This window comes from Sander lucioperca, chromosome 1 (assembly GCF_008315115.2).
Source record: "Sander lucioperca isolate FBNREF2018 chromosome 1, SLUC_FBN_1.2, whole genome shotgun sequence".
Taxonomy (NCBI): domain Eukaryota; kingdom Metazoa; phylum Chordata; class Actinopteri; order Perciformes; family Percidae; genus Sander; species Sander lucioperca.
Window position 1 is genome coordinate 6,770,631 of NC_050173.1, and position 23,296 is coordinate 6,793,926.

The following is a 23,296-nucleotide window of genomic DNA, read 5'->3' on the forward strand; positions in this document are numbered from 1 at the left end:
CAAACAGACAGACAGACAGACGGACAGAGACAGTCAGTCAGAAGTGGAACACTAAAGATGTAGACTAATGTTCATATTACTGCCTGTAGTATTCAAGTCAACTGTCTGTGAAAGGGTTGTCATGGTAACGTATGAGCAGTGAAAACACCCTTTGAAGTCTGTGATGAGATCTCTTTGATCTTTAATCAGGTTAACGACCGTGTCACCTGCTGAAACTGTCAGCTGGCCACACTGGAGCTATTCAAAGACACAGAGCAAGCTCTCAAATAAAGCCTCAGACTGCTAAAACGATAAGGGCTACCGGTGAAATGATGTAATCGTGAGCACCACAAGACCTTTGTGAACGTATTCATGTAAAATTTATGTTGATAAACTTAAAAATGTGGGCATATCAGCGATTTAAAAAAGTGGTTCGCTCTGCGTTTCGCTGGGAAATGTGGAGGACATTTACCATGGCCGTGAATGGAGGCAGATGTGGAACTCTTGTCATTTGGAAGCTCATCAAGCCAAAAGTATAAGGGATATCGCAAAACTGAGCACATTTCCTGAAACTAGACAAAAATACCTACGTTTTGAAGTATAAATTGTGTATGACAAGTAGATATTGTGGGCGTGAGAGCAATTTATAGAGAGGGGAAGAAGATTTTATTCCTAAGCTGCTGCACTCTAACGATGACATCATCCACTCTAGGACACGCAATACACACTCACTAGAAACGCAGAAAAATCCTGAAATGATCACTAAACTTAAACAGCTTTTTCACAAAAACTGTAAAAGATATCAAACTGAAAAGCCATAGCCTAATACCTGAATATTTTGTGAACATTTTAAAGTTTGTTTGGCTTCTGTAGGTGAAAGTATGAAGGAGCTGAAAATTTTGGGAGCGGAAGGAGATTTGAAGGATTTGAAGCATGCTCTCATTCACTTCAATGTTAAAAAAAAGTCATAAAAAGCTTAATATTTAAAAAAGTATAAATAGCAGAAAAAAAGTTGAAGAAGTCCCATCATTAGCTGAAAGAGCTGAACATTTTAAAAGTTGAATGGTTTTAATAGCTGAACGTATGCAGAAGTTACAGAGAGCCAAAAAACGTACGGAAGAGGGAATAAAAAAAAGAATAATAAACAAAATGGCCGACAGGAACAACAATAGTTGGAATGCTGCTGAACAGCATTCCCACTAAAAATAAACAAAATGGCCGACAGGAACAACAATAGTTGGAATGCTGCTGAACAGCATTCCCACTAAATAAAGAACAGAATAACAATAGTTGGAATGCTGCTGAACAGCATTCCCACTAAATAAAAGCCCAGAAAACAAATTGAATGCTGACGCATTCCCACTAATAAACAAAATGGCCGACAGGAACAACAATAGTTGGAATGCTGCTGAACAGCATTCCCACTAATAATAAACAAAATGGCCGACAGGAACAACAATAGTTGGAATGCTGCTGAACAGCATTCCCACTAATGAGTTGACTTCTTAAAATTCATGCATTGAGTGCAACGCTCATGCACTCAGGTCAGAGTTCCCGTTCGCAAGCCACACTTCTTAATCTGTGAGACATGATTGGTTGACAGCAACACGTAGCAATCGTCTACCTTCTTCTCTACAGATAACATTAAAAAGAAATGGACAGTCAAAAGAAAAGAGCAGAGAGGGAGAGAATAAAAAATAGAAAGACCCTTGCCACAGACACAGCTAAATGCTGCAAAATAAGCAAGATTTTCACCAGTAAGGACCCAGGTCAGTTAAAAACATTAGCTGCCTTCTCCAGGCTGACAGCAGACATTTACTGAACCAACATACTTTCCTCAGCTTTTTGTATTCATGTCAGCTCCATGGGAAGAAATCAGTATCTGTATTTATTGATTTACTGGTTTTATTTCCCAGTCCACCAATGAGGATAATCTGCCTCTGACAGACAGCTGATTAATCAATGTAGATATGGTTAATAAGTTAAAAACACATATACAGGGGGATATTTGTGTTATTGCAACAGCTGTCTGAGCAGTTTAGGCTTCACTTAGTCTGACTCAACAACAGTTCATTTCCACCTAATGTTAATGATAAAGAATATGTGTAACGTTTTGGGACCGATTGTGGCAGGATTGATGTGGACAAATTAACGTTACACAGTGTAGTAGCACTGTTAAAAAATATATTTGGAATTGTTCATTAGCTATGTGTAATATCTGTAAAGCTGAACAGACTCACAGTAGTAAAATTGAAATTTTATTCCGAACCAAAGACTCTTTAAGAGAAAGGAGACTATATCCTGGAAAGTAATTGTAGGACATATGATGCTTTTGAGAAATGATTGCAAATAAAACAAACTGTTACTAAAAAGGAAGTACAGAAATAGACTGTGTCAAGCTCGCCGTCACTCCATGGTCAAACCAGCCGCCGCTAAAGTTGGAGACAGACGCAGGCAGCGCAGAGTGAACTCGGTGACCAGAGCAGACGTAGTAAGGTCGCTCGCGAAACAATGTCTGATTATTTAAAAGAATAAGCTGGTTTGACCATGGAGATGGAAGAAATATGCACTAGTCCAGAACACAGGACATTCTTCTTGTATTTACTTTCTTGTTCCCGCCCCAGACACATGTGACCATTAAGCGGAGTGAACGTTCTTGCGTGGTTTATAATGACGTATTTTGGTATGCTTGGATTTCTCCAGGTGTGAAACGAAACTGAACCAAGGGGAAATCGCTCTAAGTTTACAAACTCATCAACTGATTCGGACCAAAGCAAACAAACTATAGGTGTGAAAACGCCTTTAGGTAATGTTACTGTTACTTTTTGTCTGAAAAAAATCTGTACATCTACATCTACATATGTTCATATGGGACCACACTCAGGAGTCACTGCTGCCGGACTTAAGTTTACCAGAACACAAGGATCAATCTGAGACGAAGAGTTCAGTTAAGCAAAGTTTACTGAGTCCAGCATAAAAGTTACACACAATTGTGGGTTCACAAACAGCATCTTAATTTCCCTGGCAACCTACATTAAATCAGAGCTGGTCCGTCAAGATCTCGTCTGAAGTGAACGCTCCTCTCTTCTTTCCCTCAAACTTTTATCCTAACCTCACAGGGGGGTGACCTCTAGTTTCTAGACAGACACTGCTGTTATCTTCACAAACACACACGCACACACACACACACACACATACACACACACACACACAAGGTCAGGACCTTGTGGTGCAACTTCCTCGTCTGTTCTGTAACTTTAACTACCTTTCCTGTTTCTACTTATCAGTCTGGTATACAATGCACTCTTATGCCATTAAGGCTTAAACCATTGTTAAAGGCTCAAGCTTAACCTTCTATGCGTCTGTGACATTTCCTTGAACCACTTCCTCAATGACTGCACACAGCATATTTTGCAACATGCACAAATATAACTTTAACTGCTAATTTTACAACTTGCTCCTTTTTCTTTCCACTGACTGTGCCTCTGCCTGTGACGTAACAGTATCCTCTCTCTGCAGTGATGACTGATCTGTTCTATCAGTGAGAATCATCTGACCTGGAGGGCTGTAACCTCCTTCTTTCTTTGCTGCCTCATCTGCTGCATTGCCATTTGCTTAAAGGGGTGGTTCAGAATTGTGGACATAAGACCTCATTTCCAAGTTAGCCAGTGTGTTATTTATCAGTGGAGACCGTTTTCAACACTTTTCATCCAGTCCTTCCAGTTGCAGAGTTCGCTGGTGCTAGGCTCTGTGTTGATAGAATAATGTTAGAAATAAAACTACCCAGTTTTATTTCTAACATTATTCTATCAACAGACATTTACATCGATAGTTTGGCATATAATTTATTTGCCTCAGGTGTACTGTGGAGTGGGTAAGACTGTTTTTAATGGCAGGCTAGCAGTTACTGTTGACTTGCGCTAGCCTAGCACCAGCGAACTCTACAACTGGAAGGACTGGCTGAAAAGTGTTGAAAACGGTCTCCACTGATAAATAACACACTGGCTAACTTGGAAATGAGGTCCTATGTCCAAAATTCTGAACCACCCCTTTAATTCATGATGAATTACCCCATGTGCGTTTACTGAATTGGTGTAAATATTTGCCACTTTACCTTTAGCGTATTTTAAGGCCTCAGAAGATAACATGGCGATTTGTATGTGATATCCATCGGTAATGTAGCCTGTGAATTTCTATATACACAATCATCTAAGATGCACGAGAAATAAAGGCTTCTGGGATCGGTTGATAACTCAAACTTGCCGAGAACCTAGACACCCATTTGATTACATTAGACTCGAGCGGTTGCACGGTTACATGCGGTCTCCAATCTGCAACTCTTCAACAACTCTTTCGGTCTAAGTAGCCCATTTCCTGATTGATTCTACCACCACTCCAGTGGAGGCGCTAATGAGGTAAAAAAACAGGAGTGAGTCGGTTCATTGAGGTATGGCACTCGATTCTCCCGGTTCAGTGACACGACTCGGGTTAATTAACCGGCTTTCGGTCAGTTCGTCAACACTAGTTGTGTGTCACAGCCTATGCTGCAGGTCCAAGCATTATGTAATTGTTCCACTTTCCACTATCAATAAATACAGTTTTAATGGAGACTGCATCTAGATCATTAGAGGAACTGCAACATAAGTCACTTCCTCTTCTTGTTAGCTGTAGTTATTGCCACTTTGCATAATTATGTAATGGTGATATAATGGTGAATGCTGGATTAGATTCAACTGTGTGTGTTTCAATCCATCACCGCATTTGGAACTCGATCTTGGCAAAGTTTGCTGTTGTCTTTTACATCTAAGTAACCTACTAATTATAACTTTATTGTGTAAGTATGACTATTTAGCATATGTTGTTTATTAGCAACATTTTTCTTTTTTTATCATTAAAGGCACACTATGTAACTTTTCCCTCTTCGGTCCCCCTACAGGTTGTCTCATTGGAACTACAGCTCGCGCGTCCTGCCGCTTCGGTCCCCCTAAGAGGCAAAAGTTACATATTATGCCTTTAAGGATCTTTTGGAGGATCATAATTATGTCGTTATCTGAATGAAACACAGTGTGTGCATGTGCAGGTTGTTATGTCTACCTGACTATTCCAGCTCTTACCCACCCTCTTACAGTGAATACAATTTCAGTTGTACTTTCTCCCTCACTAAGGGAATAAACAAACTTTGTTGTCAAATTAACATAGAGAATCATTTATTTCCATGTGCATTAGCTGTTGTTATGCTGTGGACATTATGTGTCACAAATTAACATGTAGGTAGGTATACTATAAAAGATAAGCAATAGTGTTACATCAATTATTATTAGGAACAGTGGAAGGATATAAACTCACTGTCGTTCCTTGAGGTATCCATTGAGCCTCAGAGGTATCATAAGCTAAACATTATAAACTAGGGGTGCAAAGGATCACAAAACTCACATTTCGGATTGGATCACGGTTTTGAGTCACAGATTGGATACATTTTCGGATCCGCACAAAAAAGGGAGGAATTTAAATGATTTATTAAAAATGTAATAATAACTTTTAAGAATAATAACTTCTTTCACCAGTAAATTGCTGTTAAATGACAAAAACAGATGAGAAAAGGGTATTTTACAATAACTTTAAACGAGGCTTACCATTTTCAAGTAAACGCAACATTTAGTCACATCTGTGTTTTTCCGACAACAGCAGTGACCAAGTGCTAATTTGTGTCTTTTAGCTCATAGCTTTAGCGGCAGACTGTTGTACGTCCTGGTGTTGGAATCCTCTATAGGGAAATACAGTCACACTTTTACTGTAGCTGTCAGCATTTCAAGCGTGTTTAATCCAGCTACTAGCTAACGGTAACGTTAGGCTAACATCAACGTTACCTGCTGCAAAGTGTAACGTTAGTGTTAACTAGCGTGACATGCAGCGATGCTTCTGTTGCCTCTAACGTCTGTTTCAGAACATCAGAGAGCAGCTCAGGCATTTAAGTGGCACCGAAATGAGGCACCGAAATCCGCGTTGCTATTCCGGTACCGGTCATTTAGAGATTTTAACATGCGCCGTAACAGCAAAGTAACAGTTGTTTGAAGTAACAGCGACAGTAAAAAGGTATTTCACACTATTATTATGGTTAAACTCTGCAATTGATCCGCGGTTCACATGCATTCCGAACCATGTGTGTTGATCCGTACGGACCACGGATCAACTATGGTCCGTTTCACCACTATTAGAAACTGACCATCAAGCCTTGTATTACAGGCCATGTATCACATGTAATAAATATGTGATAAACATGACTCTGTTCAGTCCAGTCATCGATGATGAATACCAGTGCAGCTCAGCTCTTGGTGTAAAAGGTTTGAACGTGAAAAGTTGTCAACAAATATTCTGTATTTTCATTTGTCTTTGTTTCGTCCCCAGTGTGAAAAGGCCTTTAGAATGAGAGCCCACTCATTACTGTGTGACACTTTCTCTAGGTTTTCATTTTGTCCTCAGTTCGCTTTCGTGCAAAGAAAACCTTTTTTATTTCTGCCTCTCTGTATCTCTCTATTTGAGAGGTCATGTTGAAAGGGTGGGGTACAACTAAATTAGAAGTTTTCTTATGTTAACTTTACTCCGTGTATTTCCGGAGTTAAACTGAGGCTTTGCAGGGTTTTTTCTGTCCCAAATAGGCATTGTGCTGCTCCTTTGAGGATTGGCAAATCCCTTATAATACTTAAATAAATAACAAACAGGCAGGAAAAAGAGCTGTTCTAATCAATATATGCAGAAAAGCTTTTTTTGCATGTTTTTTTTTTTATTTCTAAAGCATCATCATTTTCCTGGCACTTTACCCAGCATTTAGTGTGCCATGTGCAAAATGTTTATGCGAGGATATGACAAAGGCAAAGGGTAGGCAAGGTCAGGTTAGTGGCCTCTTTGGAAGCTTCTTTACAAGGTCAGCTGCTAGGTTTAGGAGCCAGAAAAAGATAATTTACTGCAATTAATGAACTGCTTTTCTGACCTCACACAAAATGTATGGCAATACATTTGCATTTGTGTCTAAAGTTGCAAGAATAAATAAAAAATAACGTAGTGTTGGGTCCCCTCAATATTCCTGAATACATTTATGCAATTAACTAATGCGTGTCTCAAGCTGTTTTAGGTTTCTCTCTTTTATTCAGTATTGTTTTTATTCACATAAAAGTATCACATACTGTATCTTAAATAGACATTGGTGGTGTGGGTGTGTCAGTTCAACCAAGGCAGATTTTTTTTCATCAAAGTTGATTGTGTTACAGTAAGACACAGATGGGTTTTACTTGGCGTAAAAACAACAGAAAGTGTTGAAAGATGCCAAATGCAAAAGGAGTAAGCCTCACTGCTAGCGTTAATTAGCTTGTTGTATAGTTGGCACTATGTCTCAACACGGTAAAGTGATGTCCAGCTAATATGCAGCATTAAAGGATTATTTATTGGGGTCATTTAAAGAGTGCAACAGAAACATGTAATAAGCAAGTCCAGCTACACTCCTTTTGTACAAGAACTAGCAACACAAGTATATTACTTTCATTGTTCAGCCTCAAATATGACAGCTTCCTGTCTCCCTTTTTACTATAGATCAGTCAAATTTGATCTATTATAAATGCTTTGATCTGTCATGCTCTTTCTTTCCCTTTTTCCTGAATGAAACTAAAAAAAATGTCCTATCTCATGTATACTGGCTAAAATGAAAAGTAATTATGACAAAAAATGATAAACTGGGTTAGTTTAGGATATATAGTCTAGGGGTAATCCAACTTTATTCTTACATGAATAATTTTGTGAATATTATACTGATTAGTACTCAGCTAAATGAATACCATTAAACAGTGTAGTGATGGCCAAATGAAGCCTCATAAAGCTTTGTGAACCATTGTCTTTTTTTTTCTGAGCCCAGTAGATGGCACTCTCGGTTTAACAAAAGGTTTCTGAAAGCACACTAAATTGTTATTCCTTGAGCTTTTTTCTTTTAACCAAGAGTGCCCTCTAGTGGGCTCAGAACATAAATGAAATAGTTCACAAAGCTACATTAGGCTTCTTTTGGCCATCACTAACAGTGTGTCTCTTCTCAAAATACGGGTATACCCAGTGTTTTATATAGTAGTGTATGATACTGCTTGAGGTCAAGTCTTGGGAGGATTTACTGTTCTATTTTTCTGCATTTATTCATCTAGAATAGTTTTTTTGTTGTCATACAAAATATTTAAATAACAGAGTCCAACCGACTGTATAGCTCTCTTTCTCACTGCTTCTGCCATGGTTAAAGCTGGTTTTGCATTATCCAAGCCATTAAGCTCAAAGAACAAACATAGAAAGACATGGATACCATACATAGATACACACACACACACAGAGGCCGCAATATAGCTGCAGAAGTCAAAAGAGAGGGACTAATGAGGGAACAAGGAACAGAGACTCCAGAAAGAGTTACAAAGGAGAGGGAGCAGCAAAAAGGGAGGAGGGAGGGAGGCTAATGAGAGGCTGTACATACCCAGATTGTTACTGACACAGCAGACTACAGCTGTGATAAGGACCAGCTGAGCAGTAGGGAAGGACTCTGTGTGTGTGTATGTGTGCGTTTGTTTGTGTGTGTGTGTGTGTGTGTGTGTGTGTGTGTGTGTGCGTGCATGCGTGCAAGCAAGAAGAAAGGGAAGAAAGTGTGAGAATACAAAGCTAATGAGAGTTTGCCCACTGCCATTGGAAGCGTGTGTCTTGTTAGCTAGCCATTAGCTGCTCACCAGAGTCACTGTGCGCCAAGTAGGGGAAGATCGACAGCTCTGGAGGAAAAAACGTTGAGCATTTAATTGATTAATTGTCAAATGACTTTTCAGATGCTATATAATAAAGACAACGGCTGCTTTCAGCTCATGGGAATTGCTCTGCAAGTCGTTGCCAAGGTAACCAGCAACTCAGCATGGAGGCAGTTTTTTTTTTTCTAAAGCTGGTGTATTACATGAAATACACACCCTTGGCTATTAAACATCATTGAAAAGTTGTATTCCCTGCTCATGGCCAAGACTTGCCAATGTTATTGTTTCACACATTAACACCTGGATTTTTCCCTGTGCAGGTTGCAGAGTGCAATAAAACTTGTATCAAAACACAGCAGTGAGCAAAAGCTTGATCCAGAGAAATAAATATATTACAGTGTTTTGTCTGTCTTTGGTATAAAATGATATGGGCTGTGTTAAATAATTTCTCACCTATCCATTAAACACTTATTGCTAAGTAATTGCTGCCCTTCAGAGCCACCGATGCTTAAAAATCAAATGGTGAAAGCGTAGACTTCTGCACTGCACTAAACTATAATAATTCAATCAGGAGAGACTTCTTTGCAGATATGCAAATATTTATTGTACAAAAACATAATATGACATGTACAGTCTTTGGAGATTAGACTCCATCATTAAAAAATGATAATATTTAGGGGGTTAGAAGGCCAAAAGCTGATCCCCCAAAACGTGACAAGGACTGTTGAAAGGAACATACTTACCTATTTTGGCCGCAATAAAACTGATTGAATCAGCTGAAGTGTAAGTGCTTTGTAGAGAATCAGTGTATAATTTGCTTGTAGTGTGAACAGCCTGATTTAATAAGGCTTGTAGTGTATCAGACTTGTATGATATGCAGCTCCCAAAATAAAAGAGAAATAAATTGCGTAAATAGCCGGTACAAAAGCTAGCCAGCAGATGAAAAGAAAATCCATGTAACACATGTATTCACATACGCACCCTTTTTTTTTTTTTTTTTTTAAATATCTAAATATATCCCCTACTCTCTCTCTTACAACATTACCGTGGTCAGCGCACGGGTTAGAACACATACCGTGGTCAGCGCACGGGTTAGAACACATACCGTGGTCATCGCACGGGTTACAGCACATACCGTGGTCAGCGCACGGTTTTGGCTACGCATTCTCGGCCCGACGGCCGGGTTAACTATTCTTACCGTGACTCAGCGCACGGTTTTGGCTACACTTGCTCTCAGCCCGACGGCTGGGTTAACTATTCTTACTGTGATTCAGCGCACGGTTTTGGTTAACGCTTGCTCTCGGCCCGACGGCCGGGTTAACTATTCTTACCGTGACTCAGCGCACGGGTTTGCTACACTCGCTCTCGGCCCGTTGGCCGGGTTACAAGTTATTATCCTCGGCACAGCGTCCGGGTTAGCCTGATCTTATCCTCGGCACAGCGTCCAGGTTAGCCTGATCTTATCCATGGCACAGCGTCTGGGTTAGCCTGATCTTATCCACGGCACAGCGTCCGGGTACACCTATATATATACTTTTTTTATATATATATCACTGCACAGTGATAGGGTTGCTGATGAAAATACATGTAGATATAAGCCAGCATGTAACTGCACAGATAGACTCAAATGTGAGAGTATTCAGAGATCAACACACCACCACCAGTTATGTGCATGCTTACCGGGATTATGGCCTGAGAGATCTCTGGGTTGCCAGGACGTCGCTGACGTCAGGACGAATGTAGGAGGAGTAAGCAGAGGAAGACCATCTGCCGAGTTGTTGCAGGGACGTACATGAAATGCCTTGATTGACTGCCGTAGTAGCTGCCCCTATTCTAAATGAATGGCCCGAATAATGCTGAGGAGAAATTTTTGATTTGATGAGCACTAGCTTCAGATGATGGCTAAACCCAGATTTTGACATGGGAAAATTCCCGGGAGTAAGAAACAATGGTGCTAAGGAGTCAGTACGAGGCCTTAGTGACAAGTATTTTATCATAGATTGAAAAGGGCAAAAGAGTGTGTACATACAAGAAACGATGACGGAGCAAGTTTTAAAACATAATGAAAACCAAATCGGAAAATGAGATATCTACACTGGGATTAAATGAATTAGAAGGAGTGGTGAATTCCCCGCAGCGAAGAAACAAAAATACGGACTCAAGTAATGCATCGATATATGAAGAAAAAACGCCGGCTCTAATAGTCGACACTAAAGTTTGCAATAAACGGAGAGTAATCGGCTGCCTAGAATCAGGGGCAGAGGGATGAGCTTTAGAAATGCCTTTAAGAATTAGTTTAATTGCCTGATTAGAAAAAAGAGACGAGTGTGAAGGATCGTAACACCTGATGTTAAACTGAATTCCAAACCGCGAATGTACTGAGGCTTAAAATGCCGAACGTCGTGACAATAACAAATGAAAGCACAAATGCTGTTAATGGAAACAGGTTTAAGTGGAACGTTACAGTTTTTCTCAATTGCTAAAACACTAAACCCTATTGTCTGAACCAAATGCTCAGTTGCCTGAACCCACTGATTGAATCAATCACTCTTTTGGCAAAACCATAAGCACTTTTCACCTGTTTAGACACAACTTGCAAACACATTTTCATTGTGATGCACCCGTGCTGCATAATGGTGAGCACAGGTGACAAAAGTCAAACACAATTAAAGCACAGGTGTCACCACTTGAACACAACAACTCACAACAATTGATCACACTTGTGGCTAATGATGTGAGGGAACATATAAGCCAGTTCAGAGAGCACTGGTTTGTGAGGCCCTACAATGGATAGAAATCTGAGAGGCAGAGTTTGTGTGAGAGGAGGTCGAGGTGGTCAGCGAAGACAAAGAACAGTAATATCTGATGAAATCAGAGCTACTGTGATTGACCATGTTCTTGTCCATGGTATGAGCATGAGGGAGGCTGGACAAAGGGTACAACCAAACATCAGTAGATTCACTGTGTCCACCATAATCCGAAGATTTAGAGAAGAGAACAGGTAATTACCTTTTTTTGACATTATAGTAAATGTTGACAGCAATTACTGTATGACATACTATATACTGTACCACAGTATACTGTAAGTAAAGATATGTTTCAGTACATCACTGTACCAATGTACTGTAGTATTGTAATGGAGGGTTGGTCTAACTGTTTGTAGGCCTAGTATTCCATGTATATTTTTGTAACTCCATGTTCTCTTTTTGTAGAATTGAAAGACTGCCACATGGGGGTGGGAGGACAGGTATGTTCTCCCCACACCAAGAGACCCTAATTGTTGATATGGTCCGTGAGAACAATGCCATTAAACTGAGTGAAATTCAGCAGAAGATCATTGAGGACCAAATTTTGAGGGTATCAACAGTGTCAGCCTCTCTACTGTTGATCGTATCCTCAAGTGCAACAGACTGCGCATGAAACAGCTATACAGAGCGCCCTTTGATCGCAACTCAGACAGAGTCAAAGAGCAAAGATTCCAGTATGTACAGGTTGGCATATATCCAGACACATTCAATGTTGATTACTCTAAGTAGTGATTTACTGTAGTGGCCTAAATCACTTTTTCTGTATCACTTACAAAACTATATCTATTTCTACAGAGGGTTTTTCAACTGGATGCAATGGAAAGACCCCATGAATACATCTACATGGATGAAGCTGGGTTTAATCTCACCAAAAGGAGAAGGAGAGGCCGTAATGTGATTGGCCATTGGGCCATTGTTGGTGTTCCTGGGCAGCATGGTGGCAATGTCACATTATGTGCTGCCATCAGCAATCATGGGGTTGTCCACCATCATGCCAACCTGGGGCCCTACAACACTCACCAGCTCCTCATTTTCCTCAATCACATGCGAGATGCTCTGTTAGGGCAGCAGGATGAGCATCCCATCTATGTTGTTGTTTGGGACAATGTGAGTTTTCACAGAGCCCTCCAGGTTAGAGAGTGGTTCAATATGAACCAAGGTTTTATCAATCTTTGCCTTCCACCGTACTCCCCTTTCCTAAACCCCATTGAGGAATTCTTCTCCTCATGGCGGTGGAAGGTATATGAACGCCAACCTTACACCAGGGTAAATCTCCTGCAAGCCATGGGACTTGCCTGTGGTGACATAGGTGTGGAGGCATGCCAAGCCTGGATACGGCATGCCAGGGGTTTTTTCTCCCGTGGCCTGGCCAGACGAAATGTGGCCTGTAATGTGGATGAAGTCCTGTGGCCTGACCCAGTACGGAGACATGATGCTGTGGCTGAGTAATGCACTTATTTGTATATTTTTGTACTTTATTTTTACATGGGCTTACTGTACACAAGTGGCAAACGCATAAGATTTCTGTTTGTTTTTACAAGTGCTACGTGTAAATGCACAAGATTTCTGTTTTGTCTTTTTGTACAAGTGCTAACTGCACAGGTTTTTTTGTTTTGCAACATGCATTTAGCCTACAGTGAACAATAAACATTTATTTCTCCAGCTTCATGTCCTGAGCATTGTGTTTTCTATTTTTCTACGTAGTGTTTAGTGACTGTTCAGTAGTGTTTTTAATTTTGATTGACTCGGGGCACGATTTGACAACAGTTCAGTTTTGAGCACAGATTGGACTGTTTTGAGGTGAAAGTTTGGTTTTGCAAGAAGAGTCTGAGGTTTTGTGAATGTAGCTTGAAAATTGGGTTTTGTGTTCACAGTTTAGAGAAAAGGAGAGCAGCTTTCAAGAAATGTGTCTTAGCAATCGCGAAAAACTGTAATAGTAACACAAAAGAAAGCGAAAGTACACCAAGCATAATCGTAGGTTTTTAAAATGGAAGCGGCCAAGCCTTTTCTCATGTAAAAGTTAGCAGATTCCATATAGAAAAGCAGGGGATTAGAGATCAGTGAAGGGATAGCTCCTGAAGAGAGGGAAGAATAACTGGTACAAGGCTGGCTTCCGGGCAGAGGCTCCGGAAAGTCTACAAATGGAGCCGGGGCTGCGCTGGCCAGGGAATGAGCGGCGTCAGCACAAGCGGACGGGGCCGGCCGTGAAACGCCGCCCGGCTGGGACATGAATGCCATCGCGTTGCTGACAGTCGCCGAGGAACCGGTAGCAGAAACGCCTTCAATGGCTTGCAGCCTAGTGTCCAGAGACCTCATCGAGCTAGCCAGGGACTGAAGGGAAGCAAGAATGAGGCCCGAATCCAAAGAAGTGCCCAGAGCTGCAGCGCCGCTCGTACGGCCGAGAGAGCCGCCGTCTCTCTTTTTCTGCTGGGGGGCGGGAGGGGGATCAGTCTTCCTCGTCCGCTTCCTCCCGCGGGCAGGCGCAGCGTCTGGGTGTAAAACGGCCGGCGAAGTACCACCTGCCAGGGCAGCCAGCTCGCGGAGCTCTGACGAAGGCAGGTCGGGAGCCGGTACGATGCTGTGAAGCTGAAGCTGCAGGAGGGCCGACTCCGTCTCATCTGGGCGAACATCATGCTGCGATGCCAGGCGAGAGCTACATCTGGGGGAGACCGAAAACGGCATCGCCGCCGCGAAAGCAGGACCCGTCGGATCGAAATCTGAATCCGACATGAAGAGAGCAAAAAGAAAAACCAAGCCAAACAGGGAGAGAACCAGAGCCATGTAACCGTACGACGGTGAACAGCGTATGTTGTTCTTAGCCTGAAATGACAACTGGGCAGCAGAGAGAGACAGGTTTAAAACAGAGGTGGCGTGCTGTGATTGGCTTGAGAATTTCAGGGCCTCTTCTGATTGGTTAGCTAAAGTGGGCGACTCTAACATCTGTTCGGTTAAGGAGAGAGAGAAACATGATTAGTTAGAAGTCTTCCTGTCAGAATTTTCGCTGAGCTCCATTTAATGGATCAAACTTAGTGTACATAGCTAAATGCTCAGTATTAACAGTAGTGATGTCCAACCAAAGCTTCATTAAGCATTTTCTTTATTTTCTGAGCCCAATAAATGGCGCTCTCTGTTCAATAAAGGCTTGAATGCACACAGATTTGCAATAACTTTAGCATTTTTTTTTAAACCAAGAGCGCCAAAGCTAGTGGTTCAGAGGCTTCATTTGGACAATAAACAAGGTTAGTGACTAGCTGTTGAACATAGTGGTGCATTTAGCACCTAAAGAACCAAACAGTACTTAAAGGAGAGTGAGCGTTGGACTTACATTCATCACATCAGGTGGACACAAACGTGACTCCAAATAAATGCTAATTCTGCCACTTGTCCACTGGATGTGTAAGTAGGCAACTGTTCACTAACATCATACGTTGGCATCAGGGGTGTGTTTAGGGCCTGACTATTGAGCTATAGCAACAGATATTCAACAACAGATCGAGATACAGTAAGCAGTAGGATGCGTTTATTTTCCAGTCAGAAACAACATGACGTAATTAAAAGTGCACCATTCGAACCCCAAACAATAAAAAAACAATCTATCTCTAGAAGTACTATTGCACTTTGCCGCGATTCACTTTTATCAATACACCAACTTTTCCACGTCAGCCAAGAGTAAAAAAATTTAAATGTGCATTAAAACAGGTGTAGTGACTTGCTGCTCAAAGTAAACTCAGTCAGCACTTCCTCTGGCAGCAGCACAGCGTCTCCCTCTTCTCTTGCCGTACGCACACAGGTAAAAGAGAGTAACTATGGTTACAGAGACGCTCAGTTTCTGTCGCTTTAAAACTTTTGCGCGATTCCACGTTAACATTTTAAATATTATTTATTTATTTACCTAATATGTTCATCATGTAAAGCTCCCTTTTTGTTAGACAGTAAATAAATCATGTTAAAGCCACCTTCCACAACCTTAATGTTAGCTAAACTAGCTAGCTAAATGGGTCATTCTGCATAATGAGTACTTTTACTTAAGTAACTATTCCAATTCAGGACTTTTACTTGTAACACAGTATTTCTACACTGTGCTATTACTACACTTACTTAATGTTGTATTTTCTGTTTTTGTCTTTTTAATAAAAATCACATACTAAAAGAATACTGCTGATTTTGCAAAACCTGCTGTTTTAGAATTTGCTTCCATTAATTTCTGTACTGTATAAAAATCAAATAACAGACATTCCTGAAATGTGTAATTAATTTCAGCAACAAGTCTACACTCATTGTTATATTATCCTTCAATGAGATAAAACTCAAGGTGTACTTGCTTCTTACTTCTGTTGGATCTCAGATTTTATCAGTGATTAGTTTATTATTAGCGTTTATTTTTTACCGCAAAGTACTGTAATAATGTTATCAAGTTTGACCCCAACCTCTTCCCGTTATGGTTACACTTTGTGTGATAATGTGACTCGGCAAACGCGAGTAAACGATGACAGAGGAGACGGTGCCCGTTCTTCTAAACGGCATGTTTCATCATAAAAAGCTTCCAGATGGAAGTTTTGATAAAACCAAAGTTGTGTGCACTTATTGCAGTGATAAACTGTCCTTCCACCGAAGCACGACAAGTGTGAAATATCAAACTTGATCACCGTGGCTTTAAGGGACAGCAGATTTGACAGCGTTTTAGCCAAAATGCCGTAAAATAGTCGGATACTTCAGACACTGTCCCACAAACACAGCAGAGCTGAAAGCTCAGCAAGCCCTTTAATGGACTAAAAGAGGAGTCCCTGGGGAGTATGTTGATGGGCCTGCAGTTTGTAGCGACCCATGTTGCAATTGCACTAGTTAGCTTTGCTATTGTTCTTTTGTCGACAAACTTGCACTGGCCCGAGCACGACTTGTTGACCCTGTATCAGCACTAGCATCTTTGCTAACATCAGCAAAAAATATGTTTCACCTGAAGATGGTACTTCAAACTTGGTACCATCTTCAAATGTGCTTCGGTGGAAGGACAGTTCATCACTGCAATAAGCGCACACAATTTTGGTTTTATCAAAACTTTCATCTGGAAGCTTTTTATATTTTATTTCTTTGTTCCAACTTCTAAGTGGCCTATAGCCTACTTTAGTCATGAATAAATGATGTTAAAACATTTATAAATGACTCATTCTTGACAAAAGGCAAAAGAGCTGTGTGCGTGTGTACATTTGAATAATGTCGGCTGTAAACGGGTTCGGGCTTTTAAAAAGCTGTCAATCAAAATGTACTTGTCGGGCAAATAAAAAAGTCACAGGGGCAAACATATGTCACACTGCAATCATCAGCTTTAATTCCTTTGTGCAACTAAGTACCAAGGGATGTGAAACTGAAATAATGTAAAGCATGTGGAGCATGAATTATACGGAAACTGTGACATTGTCTTAAGAGCATCTGCCCATTAGTACTTCACTGGCTACTGCAGTTGAAGGATCTCAAATGGGAAAACAATTTATCTCAATCAGTAAACAAACCAGTCGGATTGCACGATTAAAACTTGGAATTTCAAATGATTTAATTCCCTCCAGAAGGTTCCAGTGCAGCGAGGCCTCGCTGAAGAGCAACAAGCTCGCAGTTGGTCTTCTGCGATGGTTAAATCTGCATGTTTGTAGTCATTACTTTAAAGTCAGTGCACAGAGGCAGAGCTCAGCAGTCTCACTCACTACCTCCTCAAAGCTCACAGCTCCATGAGGTAGATTAGAACAAGCTGCAATGCAAATATCTCTTTGTAATGAGTTTTAATAACAGGATCCCTCTGCTTTGTTACAGATGCACTGTGGGAGGAGGGGGAGGAGAGAGGGTATAAGAGACACAGAAACACAGCAGTGAGGGAGATGTTCTTTCGCTTTGATTAAATCCAATTGTGTGGGCGTCCAGATAGCTCAGTTGGTAGAGTGCGCGCCCATATATAGAGGTTTACTCCTCGATGCAGCCGGCCTGGGTTCAACTCCGACCTGCGGCCCTTTGCTGCATGTCATTCCCCCTCTCTCTCCCCTTTCATGAGAAAAATAAATAAATAAATCACTGTTTACTTTAAAAAAAAAAAATATTGCCAAATCTCTGCCAACGCCAAACAGCTTATTCTGCCATTGAGTCGTTTGGTGTTTGGTGGATTGGATGATTCTGCCTACGGCAGTTGGATCATAGAGTCAAAGTGTGGAGAAGAAGCGGAGAACGCTATGCTGATTGCTGCACCGATAGAGTAACACCTTTTGGTGGAGACAGTGTGATGGTGTGGGGCGGCATCTCCCTCACTGGAAAAACGAGGCTTGTCATCATTGGAGGCAATCTCAATGCAGAGAGATATAGAGATGAGATTCTGCAACCAGTGGCAATCCCATATCTCCACAGTCTGGGACTGAACTCTATCCTCCATGATGATGACAGCGCTCGCTCCCACAGGGCGGGGTTTATCAGAGACTACCTCCAGAATGTAGGAGTGGAGAGGATGGAATGGCCTGCCAGCAGTCCTGACCTCAACCCCATTGAACACTTGTGGGATCAGCTTGGGCGTGCTGTTCGTGCCAGAGTGACCAACACAACCACGTTGGCTGACTTGCGACAAATGCTGGTTGAAGAATGGGATGCCATACCACAGCAGTGTGTGACCAGGCTGGTGACCAGCATGAGGAGGAGGTGCCAGGCTGTTGTGACTGTGTATGGTTCTTCCACACGCTACTGAGGCTCCTGTTTGTGAAATGAATAAATTGTTAAATTGCCAATATGTCTTGTTTCTTCAAACTTTAATCATCCAATCCACCAAACACCAAAGGAGTCAATGGCAGAATAAGCTGTTGGGCATTGGCAGAGAAGATTTGGCAAATTTTTCATGGGCGCAACCCACATACTCAGCGCTGCTGCTCATCCCACAAATGCATGTTCCTTACAAATGGGGCACCATTTGAAAGGGAACTAAACAGGCTTTCCAACGGTATAAGATTTATTGCCAAAAAGCATTGTTACCACAGAGAAATAATCTACCAAACACAAATTTCCTTACTTTTTGTGCTAAGTTTATAAACACACACACACACACACACACACGTAATGATCTTCTTCTTTTTTTAAGATTATTATTTTTTTGACATTTTAGGCCTTTATTACATAGGACAGCTGAGAAAGATGGGGAATGACATGCAGCAAAGGACTGCAGGTCGGAACCAAACCCGAGGCAGCTGCAGCAAGGACTTAGCCTCTGTACATAGGTTGCACGCTCAACCAGGTGAGCTACCCAGTCGCCCCATGTGTAATGTTCTTATTTGACAGTACAGCAAAACTTGGTATAGCAAGTAGTTTGTCCTTTATATTACGTCAACAACAAAGGCTTTAGTCCTCCTTCAGTGTCTACACAGGACTAGGCACGGTACTGCTGCTCACTCAAACATGTTCTGTGCTTCCAGCCCAATGTTAAATCACTGTAGGGATGCACATATGTTGAAAGAAAATAGACTTGATGTGAGAGTATATGCTTTGGGTTGCTTGTGTAAAGCATTAGTGATAGCTGATGTGCTTTAAATACAGCCAATATACTGACTGTACAGACCTTAGCTATTAGCTAGCTAGCAACATACAGAGTGACTGTAGAGTGCCTGTGTATGTTTGTGTGGCGGCTCAGTACAACACACACGTCCCCGTTTTAACTTTTGCTTTTCTTTTTCTTTTTTATCGCCTTTAATGGATAGGAAAGCTGAGATATGAAAGGGGAGAGAGAGGGGGGAAGACATGCAGAAAACTGCCACAGATCGGACTCCAACCCTTGACCTTCTGTGTCGAGGAACAAACCTCTACACATGTGCACTCGCTCCACCAACTGAGCTAACCGGCCACTAGCCTAACTTTTGCTTTTCTGAACAATTGACAAGCTCCAACAATATTAAGTAACATATCCTGATGGGCTTAAGCGGGTCAACACCCAATGGCACATTTTAAGGTCAGTGTGTGTTGCCCCTAACTGCTTTCAGATCTTACCAGAAGCTTCCAGTTCTTTGTTATTTTCCTCCAGTTCCCTCTAGACTCTGTATGTCATTGTAATGGAGTCAGAAAGCCCGGTATAAGTGTGAATATTTTGCCCAAGTAGAAACTATTTCAACTAGAACTGCAAGCAGTTATGACGGGGCCCAAGCCACCCACGCCAGTCGCCCCCGACACCCCGGGGAGCGTGTGAAAGCGGAACCCGAAGCCCAGCGGCGGGGAGGCAAACGTCAATAAATAGCGAGAGGCGCGAGCCACGACGTCTGCAGTACGTCGCCATTGCAAACGTAGCGGTCAACAGTTCACCTCCACGCATATACGGACCACCTTTAAGAATTCTCTACAACAAACAAACTTCTTAACCCCCCTGACCGCAGGGGACAGCAGAGAGAAATGAGAGAGTGACTGAGAGGGTGGAGGGGGGAGGCAGGAGTGATGGTTGAAGGAGCAGGGGAGGTGGTCACGTTGTTGCAAATGGCGTCATAGGCGCCGATTTATGTTTTCCTCCGTGGGTGCTTCGTGGGAAATTAAGCATCAATGCCACCGACATAACCAATCACACTATGACAGATGCTCCACTTAGCACCAACTGCAATGTTTAATTGCACGGTATCAACGCCTATGAATGGTGTTGATTTTGGATTGAAAAAGTGAGAGAAAAGAGTTGCATTTGTCCACTGTGAAGGTTGTAGAAACTTTGTCAAGTGGGTAAAGTAGTTTGTTTATTGTAAAACACCAGGGGAGCACACAAAAGCAAAAACCAAAACCTAACGGTAAGAGGCAAACCTCAGTAAATATTATATATATAATATATAAGTGTGAGCTGCAAGGTCTGTGGTACATTTCCATTGCAAATATCCCATTAACATTGAGTAAAAGGGCCAAAACTCGTCTACATTGATTATAGCGCCCCCTAATGGCCAATCTTCGCCAAATTTGGTACAGAGCCTCAGAGCGGCATGCCAAACGAGCACTACAAGTTTCGTGTTGATTGCTTTTACTGTGGCAGAGATATTGCAATTGCAAATTCCCCATTTAAATGCATTGAGTTATTGGCCAAAACAAATAAACGCTGCTTATAGCGCCCCCTAAAGGCCGATCTTTGCCAAATTTGGTAGAGAGCATCGTAGTTGGATGATGAACAACGATCTCAATTTATTTGCTGATAACATTTAATTTAGCCGAGATATGATATGATACGTGTGTGGTAGCTAGCTAGGAAAATTTGTTTGGTCGTCAAATGCGCAAACTTCAACGTAGCAAAATTCCTTGGGTAACTTTTGGTCACGTCCATCTGGAGATGCTACCTACCAGGTTTCGTGCTGATCCATCACACGGCCTAGGACGAGTTCGAAAAAGTTGGTTTTGCGCATTGTGTGATATTGCGGAAAAAAATGTAAGCGAAAAAGGGCGTGGCCTATATGATGTGATTCAGCTTGATTCAAGGAACACGTGGATGTAAGTATTTTTTATGTGCAATGTGTAATGTGGGAGTTAAAGGCAAAAAACCATTATAGCGCCACCTAGTGGTCCACATGTGTAATTTTTGGTAGGTGTGGTCCATGACCCATTGTCTATCTACCCTGTAAATTTAAAGTTGTTCACATTAGTGTAAGTAGTAGAGTTGAGCCAGATACTCGGCTGAAACGAGTATCCGGTATGGATAAAGCACTTTTGCCGAGTACGAGTATTATAAGAGTAATACGAGTCAATATCTGTGCTCGGATTGAATAAAAATCTTCATTGGGTAGTTGACTGTGTCTGCGTTCTGTGATAGGCTAGTCGTCACAGCGCCCCTCCCCTACACACATACAGATTTATTGTGTTGCTGTGTCCCGCTCTGCTCACTCACACAGAACAGCTCTCTCTGTCTCTGTCTCTCCCTCAGTCACTCAGGTTCGCGGGTCTTTTTCGTTAATGTTGAGGGTTTCTTCAGCTTCAGGTTTGTAGTACTTACTTATTAACCAGTAGAGTTCTGGTAAACATGGGGTTTGTTCAGACGTGGTGCTTGGTAGAATGCGACTCACGTTGCGTCTCTGCCTATCGGAGATTTTTTTTCTTTTTTAAACCGTCAGCTGGCTCTAAACAGATCTGAAAAACAGCGTCGGACTATTTGATCCGTAGAACACAGTCCCCCCCGCCCCCCTCTCTCTCTTTCTCTCTCTCTCTCTCTGTCTCTCTGTTACTCACTCACACACACTCTCACACACACACACACACACACACACACACACACACACCTGGTGTGGAAATAAAAAAAATAAAAAAGAACCAAAAAAAAAAAAAAAAAAAAAAAATCACACTGATCATAAAAAAAATTAAAAGTTAAAAAAAGAAAGTTATGTTGAGTATGAAAACTCTTGTTCATTACATTTTACTTCATAATTGCAACTGCATGTGTTGTATTCATTGTTGCAAAACTTGTTTTGTATATAGTTTGTTTGTTATCGTGATCAAAACCATTGATCTGAAGCTCAATGCTGATGCTGTCATGTAAATAGTTTTCTAATCAGCAATAAATATAACAATTTCTGATCAACCCATATCAATTGCATGCTTAAAATAACATACCGGTTAAAGCCCCACCCATTTCAAGACAACCCGACCCACTTCCGAGTTAAATCCCGCCCACTTCCGGGTTAGGCCCCGCCCAGGGAACACGTGGATATATGGTTTTTAAATGTCCGGTGTACGGTGTGGGAGTTATAGGGCCACACGCGTTTTTTTCTGCTATAGCGCCACCTAGTGGTGCAAGTGGGTCTATTTTTGCGCCTGAGGTCCTTGCGGAGTTTGGGACCATTACTGAAAATGCCAACCCCCCACCATGTACGGTTTAGGCTGTAGTCGGAGTTTTAGGTGGGGAAGAATAATGGAAAACTAGAACTGCAAGCAGTTATGACGGGGCCCAAGCCACCCACGCCAGTCGCCCCCGACGCCCCGGGGAGCGTGCGAAAGCGGAACCCGAAGCCCAGCGGCAGGGAGGCAAACGTCGATAAATATCGAGAGGCACGAGCCGCGACGTCTGCGGTACGTCGCCGTTGCAAACGTAGCGGTCAACAGTTCACCTCCATGCATATAAAGACCACCTTTAAGAATTCTCTAAAACACACAAACTTCTTAACCCCCCTGACCGCAGGAGACAGCAGAGAGAAATGAGAGAGTGAGGGGGGGGGGCAGGTGTGGTGGTTGAAGGAGCAGGGGAGGTGGTCACGTTGTTGCAAATGGCGTCATAGACGCCGATTTGTTTTCCTCCGTGGGTGCTTCGTGGGAAATTAAGAATCAATGACACCAACATAACCAATCACACTATGACAGATTCTCCACTTAGCACCAACTGCAATGTTTAATTGCACGGTATCGGCTCCTATGAATGGTGTTGATTTTGGATTGAAAAAGTGAGAGAAAAGAGTTGCATTTGTCCACTGTGAAGGTTTAGCAACTTTGTCAAGTGGGTTAAGAAGTTTTTTTATTGTAAAAAACCAGGGGAGCACACAAAAGTAAAAACCAAAATGTAAGGATAGGAGGCAAACATCAGCAATTATTGAGAAGTGTGAGCTGCAAGGTCTGTGGTACATTTCCATTGCAAAAATCCCATTAACATTGAGTAAAAGTGCCAAAACTGGTCTACGTTGATTATAGCGCCCCCTAATGGCCGATCTTCGCCAAATTTGGTACAGAGCACAACTTTTGTGTTGATTGCATTTACTGTGGCAGAGATATTGCAATTGTAAATTCCCCATTCAAATGCAT

General features: G+C 41.8%; 2 protein-coding genes and 1 long non-coding RNA gene across 3 annotated transcripts in view; 2 read left to right on the forward strand and 1 right to left on the reverse strand.

Annotated features, from left to right (window-relative positions):
• The window catches only part of LOC118496178, a 12,433-nt gene extending 1,006 nt beyond the window's left edge, over window positions 1-11,427 (forward strand). Inside the window, exons 2-3 of the long non-coding RNA XR_004898665.1 lie at window positions 8,466-8,468; window positions 11,189-11,427. This is a non-coding gene — a long non-coding RNA (uncharacterized LOC118496178). The remainder of the gene's footprint in view (window positions 1-8,465; window positions 8,469-11,188) is intronic.
• nfkb1 (nuclear factor of kappa light polypeptide gene enhancer in B-cells 1) overlaps window positions 1-23,296 on the forward strand; it is a 1,201,612-nt gene that overhangs the window by 586,801 nt on the left and 591,515 nt on the right. The gene's annotated exons all lie outside the window — the stretch shown is intronic.
• Window positions 1-23,296, reverse strand: part of sqstm1 (sequestosome 1) — a 585,288-nt gene that overhangs the window by 108,480 nt on the left and 453,512 nt on the right. The window lies entirely within an intron of this gene.